The 7,712-nt window shown below is 34.5% G+C and overlaps 1 protein-coding gene across 1 annotated transcript in view; it reads right to left on the minus strand.

The window, feature by feature from the left end:
- Positions 1 to 7,462: 7,462 nt before the first annotated feature.
- Positions 7,463 to 7,712, minus strand: part of LOC144958590 (protein PTHB1-like) — a 32,170-nt gene continuing 31,920 nt past the window's right edge. The window contains exon 23 of the mRNA XM_078890673.1: positions 7,463 to 7,712. This exon is cut by the window's right edge and continues 730 nt beyond it. The gene's annotated coding sequence lies outside the window, so the exon portion shown is untranslated.

A 7,712-nucleotide genomic window follows, 5' to 3' on the forward strand; every position in this document is an offset into this window, starting at 1 on the left:
AAAAACAAACAATTATGCCCTTCTGCGGGGCATCATGAGACACCATCCATTATTACTATTAGGTTGGGTTCCTTAGCTCCCATAGAGGGCAGAGAGGTCACTTACTGTGTCTTCTATACCCCTATATCTGTTTTCCAACTTGCTTTATCTCGCTTTGTCTTGGAATGAGATAACTCGTTTTTTGTTGTTGTCCAATCCTTTGTCTGAGTCCTTGGTTGAGAGGGAAACAGTTGTAAATCATCTCTCTGTTATGTGTTCCTCTTAGTGAGATCCTGTGTTGGTATGTGGATGAGGCTTTTATGTGATCTCAAAATTATGCACAATAATAATAGTATGCTCTTGAAATCCACATTTGTTCCCTATTCAAACAATTCCCCTTTTTCTTCCTTTTTTTGTGTGCTTTCAAATGAAAATTTAATTTTTTTTACTATCTCATTTTCTTCCATTTTACTTGCACTGAAATGACCTAAATATATCACAAGCGCCGTAAAATCCTTAAAAACAAAACACATAAACAAACACCATCGCCCAGGCTTTCTATAAAGGAAATCCATCAAACAAAAACATCAACAGGAATCAACCATGTTGTCCAAAGTGAGCAAATTGGGGGTTAATAATCTTGCCCATGAAGGTGACTGAGATGAGGATTAAACCCAAGGCCTTCTAGGTCATAGTACAATGCCTAACCACTCAACCACTTCGATTGGTGACAATGACTGCAAAAAACTGAAGCCCTTAGGTTGTGTCCTTGAGCAAGGAACTTTAAATGTATTACCTCTGAATAAGTAGCCTACCTGGCAGTACCGTTATTATAAGAATGCTATTATAACAGAAAGCCCTAAATGTAGGACGATGTTTTTTTAAAAAGAGTATGTATTCACATAAATTCATATTTGGCTTTATAGGGATGAAACTTAGATGGGAAAAAAAAATACTTAAAGTTAAAGAATAAAACAACACTATTTTTGTTCATTTTATGTTTGAGGTTTTATTGTTTTAGAACCCGAAGTCCCTTTCATTAGTTTATGAACAGACTTTCATTTAACAACAAAGCAATACGTACATCAATTCTTTATCATGATAAACATGTGTAACTTGTATTTTAAGATCACAACCATCTTCGACATCACAACCCATAGACACATTCACATACACTTCATTCGGTAGTTAATAACGACATAACTTTTTCTCTATCTAGCTCATTATTTCCAGTGGATTAACACTATCATTTCCAAGAGCTGTATTAAATGTCTTTTCCAATGACACATTGCTTAGGTGTGCTACCCCCCCCCCCAACCCCTTCTCCTTGGAAAAAAAAAATATGACCAACAAATAATAAGAACAAAATTTTAAATGACAAAAGAATAAGAATAATTAGAGCCCATGAAGTGAATGGCAACAGTCACAAACTTGAGAGGCATTTTTGTTTGTTTCTGGGAGCTAATATATCCTTACTTATGTTGAGACTACCCACTGTTTTTAAACAGATACAGGCCTAATAATAATAGACTCCTGCTGTCAAAATTGACGTACTTAATCAGTAGTCTAATAATATTTAACATGTCTCTTTCTCACGCACACACATATTACATTCTCACTACACTCCAGCAGTTTCCTCGAACTCCTCAGGACATACAAACATGTTATAGGAAACTGTACATTGCCATTACGGGTGTGTGTGTGTGTGTGTGTGGCTCAGCATTATGGTCTTTGCTTTGTAACCGAAAGACACCTAGTTCGAATGTCCATTGTGACATGTAGTCATGTAGCTAGCTCAATTTGCGGCACCGTGCTGTGGCTGACACCTGTGATATTCCAGTCTTCCCTTTGAATAAACCCTAAGACAAATTTCCACATGAGGATGAATAATGGGAACTTACTTTATTGGAATGTTACTAGGGTTTGTGTGTGTGTGTGTTGGTGTGCCGGAGTGTATCACAACATTCATTTACTGCCATAGCCAATCGTGAGCACTAATGGCCAAGTGATAAGAATAAGCAGAGAGTTTAATGGCGAAGGGATAAGAAACATCAGACAGGTGTCTTTTATGCGAAACGGCAATGGAGTGGCTGTGTGTGTTATACAGCATACACACATGCAGTGTAGATAGATACACACATTAGTAACTGTCATTGTCATCAGCGGTCGAAATCACAGGGTGCCAGTTAAAAAGAAACCCTTTAATCATTTTTAAAAAAACGTTGACTGAGCGAAATTAGTTCAAGGAAACCGTGTTGTTTGAGGAAGGAATGGAATGATAACGAAGAATAATGAGGAAAAAATTTGGGACATTTGAATGAGTTCAAGGAAACCTGTGTGTTCGGAAGTGTATTTCTTTACAACAAAAATTTATATCACTCAATGACTGATATTCATGATGATGATGATAATAATAATGATGATGATTACAACATCCACAAAGTAAATAAAATGAAAATAATGAAATAACGACACGATAAATTTTGATCACTAGAAATAGAAATTTCGCTGGACGGAAATAGATGTGAGTTTGATTGGTGGATAAGTCTTGATAAATGAAAGATCATGACGATGCGAATTTGTCATCAATCATTTCAATAGACAAGTTGTGTGCATGTATGACCGTTGGTAAAATTGTCTGATTTCACAAATAAAGGATATAGGTTAACCCTTTCCAACACATGTGATACATTGAAGTCAGCTTTAAATCATTTGTTATTTTTACTTTAGGCATTGCTGACTTTATACTTGTTCTGTTATACACATGTTTCCATGTTGTCTTGCTAATTAATAGTGTCTTTAAGGATGTTAATCAATTGTTTGTGAAATTAGATGACTGCACCAAAAGCCGCTGACATTATTCCCTCTTAATATTACTTTTGTCTCCAGCTAAGAGTCCAGCTCTTAGTGGATTGAAAAACGAAAACATAATTTGTAATGTCTGCACACACACACACACACACACAAAAAAAAAACTTGTGCACATAACTAAAATAATAAATATGATATGATATAATTTAAATATGGATAACATCAAATGTTTTTTTAAACAAAGGTAAAATGCCATAATTTATAATATTAAATTTATGCAGCAAAATAAAAATCAACACGACAAAAACAAAATTTAGAGAAAAAAAACCCAAACAAACCCACTCCTCAAAATTGAAAATCACGCACAATGAAGTACTCACATAGAACAATTCCATGTCAATATAAATTTAATATGTGTATATATATTCCACACTCCCTAAACGTATCAGTATTTACAAATTAACAATATGACAATATGAGATTATTACAGTTTGCGATTGGTCACACAGAATAGTAAAAATGTGTATTACTTGGTTTCAAGTTCATGTCAGTGCTTGTGAAATGAAATATGATCGAATAATCAAAATATTTTGAATTGGTCTACTTTATGCCAACAAGCACGACACCCACAAAAAGCAACACAAGAATGACCCTTTTCAACCAGGCAGGGAACAGACAGAGGTCACGGGAATCAATTGACTGATCAGATTTTTAAAAAACAAGTTCCATCCAAGACTGCTGGCCAACTAAGCGGCGATTCTTTTCATTTCAATTTTACTTTCAAGATACAATATACAATATTTTTCACCAGGCGATAATCAGGGGGGAGGGGGGGGGGGGCGCACCTGCTTATTCAATCCAACCACAGAAAAGAGAAATAATATAAACCTAGCTGAAGCTTTTGATTTGCTTTTGAAAAAAATTCTTCTTACTCAATCTTACTCCATTACTCACCAGCACTAGATTCATTACATGACCAATTGGTCAGCATGAGTGGTGTGATCTGCCACCCTCGCCCAGCTTGTCTCTGTCTCAGGCAGTCCATTGAAGTCTCTAACCATAGAACTTACAACAGTCAGACTCATCTGACCTGCAGTGTCAACACATAACCCAGTCACCCTGATATACATATATAGAGCTTACTTCTTGTCGAAAATTAAATCAACAAAGTATGGCAACAGCGTGGATAAAAACATATAAAGATGAAAGGGAATTTCAATGTTGTAAGAGAGTAAAGAATATTGATTGAGCCGGAGTATTGACAAAGCTACTTAAATGGCTGTCCAATTGTTTAAGAGAAATCTTCAGTTTGGTTATATAAAAAAACCCCCTTAAACTAAAAAGTTAGTCAAAGAAAAAAAATTGCATCCTTACTTTAAATGAGAGCCTTCGGTGCCAATGAAGGAATGCATTTTATTGAATAAACGACATATAATTTTATAAGCACCCTAAATCTATTTTTAGAATAACCACAGAAATGATAAATACTGCCGTTTCTTTAAACAACACAGTATGTGCTATTTGGTTAACATTGCACATACTGTGCTTTAAAAAAAAAATAGGTGGAATATGTGACACATATTTGTCAGACTGGCCAAGATAACATTCAAAGTAAAGTTAAAAAAACCACATTAATTTTCCAATAATGATGATAATAAAGTGTATAATGAAGTGCCAGATGAAAACAGATTGTAAAAAGAGGGTTTGGCTCTCTGACGTCGTGATACTTATATTGTCTGAATTCATCTGACAATTCTCTGTACAGTTTATTTCTCGTCATTATTGGTATAAGTGCCTCTCCACACTTTTTCTGAATTGATTGTCCAAGAAAGACAATAATTTAAACAATGCATTGGACTAGCTCTTCATTGTGTTAACAACAATGTCATGTTGTTTTATTGAGCACATGGGTATCGACAGCATGTTGCTTCTTTAGAAAAGGAGGAGGAGAAGGGGGAGGAGCTTGAACTCTTTGGTTTCAGAGGACCTAGGTATGTTTGTTTGTATTTAAAGAATTCAGAGAGCGCGTAAGACTTTTAGGTCAGTTCAGTGCCACGAAAAAGGAAGAGGATTGGATGGTAAAAATATTTCTAGTTTACGGTTAAATGCACTTGAGAAAGAGTAAGACAAAGAGGAATGGATCAATGAGTATGAGGAGTGCAGCATAAGTAGATTCAAAGAGCAAAACATCAAGCACTGGATCCAACTCAAATGCTTTAAAAATATTATATTCAAGACAAACAAAAGCAAACTATAATTTTAAAAAGCATCACCTCCAAAAATAAGTACTATGCATTTGACTGATTTCCTCTCAACTCTCAGTTAAAGGCTCCTCATTTCAAGATGAGGACAGAAAGCAACCTAGTAAAGGAAAAACTTGCAGGGGAATATAAAACGTAACGAGTGATCTCCCTGTCCATCATGGGAGGCCAAAGGCCCCACCCCCAGGACCTAGGTAAATACCTAGGCAAACCAAAATAACATCAAGATGAGAGCAAAATGCCACAGACAAAGGAGAAAAGATATACCTGGAGAAAAAACAAAACAATGCAACTTCCCAGGAGATAATAGTCCCTCCCCCTTCCCCGGATCCCTGTTACAGATTTGTCTAAAGTAATGAAAAACACAATTTTGTGCTCAAGCTGCAGAATTACTCAGAGATATAAGCATATTTGACTTGATAAAAAAATTGTAGAAAAGGAAAGTTTGGTGCAAGCGCACTCATGTCCAAGACTTTGATGCATTATCTAATCCTACTGAGTGCAAATTTTTAATTCATCAAGTTGTCAATAGAGAATACTATTTAACCCTCGAGGTGACAGGGACAATTTCATTCCAACCACCATTCCAAACCAACTTTTGTCCAGATATGATTGTCCTTTCCATTGCTTTCTGCCAGAGAATCGTAGGGTTAAGGTTGACCAGTACTAATTAAAATAAAAATTCTACTACAAAGGTCAACTGATATTTCAAAAACATTTTTTTTAAAGGAGTAAGAACTTAAATACTTTTTGAAGAGTATATTAGGAGTATATATATATATATTATTATATTTCGCAGGAAAAATAATCACCTTTTCGTTCACTTTGGTATTTTGAATGGCATTAAATATGGTGCTAGTCATTGAAATAATGTCTTAAAAAGTAAAGCAAATATGTGACCCTCTATCTCGATCTAGTATTATTTCAAGGGGATCGAGATACAAAAATATGGAGTGAAATATGATGAGAATTACAAAATTTGATATATTTTTGAATTAGCAGTTTAAGGAATTACACTTCTCATCATTAACATTTTTAGGTCTAATCATTTATTCAGTCTCTCTATCATAATAATAAATCGACTCTATGGGTCACATCGTCTTATCTATGATAAATACAATAGCAATACATTGATTCGAGTGCAAAATATTTCATCAAGGTTTAAAGCACATTTTTTGTGAATACATATACAATTTGTTGTGAATCGATGTAAAAAATTAAAGCCTTTTTTTTTTAGAGATTTAATATAGACATCTGAGAGCAAAGAGCAACGTAGGAAAGACAAATGTTTCACTATGCAGACACCACAATAAAAACAACAATACGAAGCCTGTGTTGTTTTGATTCTTTCTCCACTGGTTACACCATTTATGTAAGTGAGACTGAAAAAGTGAGTAATCTAGAAATAGCGTAATCAACAGTTGTATCCTCTCTGGAATTGTAATTTGAGGATTTCATTATTTTTTCATCATGAACAAAAGACGAGAGATTTCCATCCTTTTCTTTAAATATCTTCATTTAGATGAGTTACAATACAGTGCTCGCTGGATTCTAGTACGCTGAAGTGTAGCACACTCTGCAATACAGCATATAGGAGCTGGGTAACCAAATTCTATCTACAGATACGTTGTTACCGCCCATGAGCATCGGATTTCGGCATGCTAGGATTCCATAATGCTTTTTTACTTCTCCCGAGAACATGCTAGAATCCAGCAAATACTGTAATTTCCTCCATTATTTTCCTCCCTTTTAAAGAAAAAAAAATAAAAGTTTAATTTCTCTGACAATTTCATGTCATACAAGCATTTGCTTTATGTAGGGCAACAAAAAATCTAAATCCTTGGTATGATACAATCTATTGATTCGAATTTCATACTTGTTATTTCTCATCTCAGTAGGTAATTCTGAACGACTGAATAACCAGTTAGCAAATTTGACTTTTATCAGGTTTTTTTTGGTATTTTTTTTTCTCTCCCATCATTCCTTCTACACAATGGCCCACTCCCTCAATGTGATATTATCAGGGATGCCAAATATTTTTTAAAAACCACACACCTCAAAATGAGCGGAAGCATTGCATCTTACAACGAACCTTGTAAATGAACAAACAAAAACCTATCTCTTCACTCTCCCCTTTCCTTTCCTTTGAAAGTGTATGGGGCCTTTGTTGCACCAATTTCAATGATATTATAAGGACCTTCAGTGGCCTTCTTCTTGGAGACAGGAAAAACTGCTGAAGTGTGAACTGAGGTGTGAAAAATAAGTCACTTGGCATTCCTGTATTATGTCAGGTTGAACCAAATGCAGAAAATTGAGCAATTGAGTCTATTATTATTATTATTATTATTATTATTATTATTATTATTATTATTATTATTATTATTATTATTATTATTATAACTACTACTATTATCATTATCATCATTATTAACATTATCATTTATGAAGCTACAATAATTCTACAAGAGTACATTTATAATTATATCACAGGCATTATCTCATGTGAAATGTTGCTGCAGGCTTGGGATCCTTTATAAAGCAATACGAGTGGATATTGCACATAAAATAAAAAAAAAATGATATAGCACAATATCCACTAAATGTGGTCAAGGTGCTTTACAAGAAGTCCCTATCAAAAAGCAACATTTAACATGTAGAACG

This window comes from Berghia stephanieae, chromosome 13 (genome assembly GCF_034508935.2).
Source record: "Berghia stephanieae isolate SIO BIC M18660-M18661 chromosome 13, UCSD_Bste_1.3, whole genome shotgun sequence".
Taxonomy (NCBI): Eukaryota; Metazoa; Mollusca; class Gastropoda; order Nudibranchia; family Aeolidiidae; genus Berghia; species Berghia stephanieae.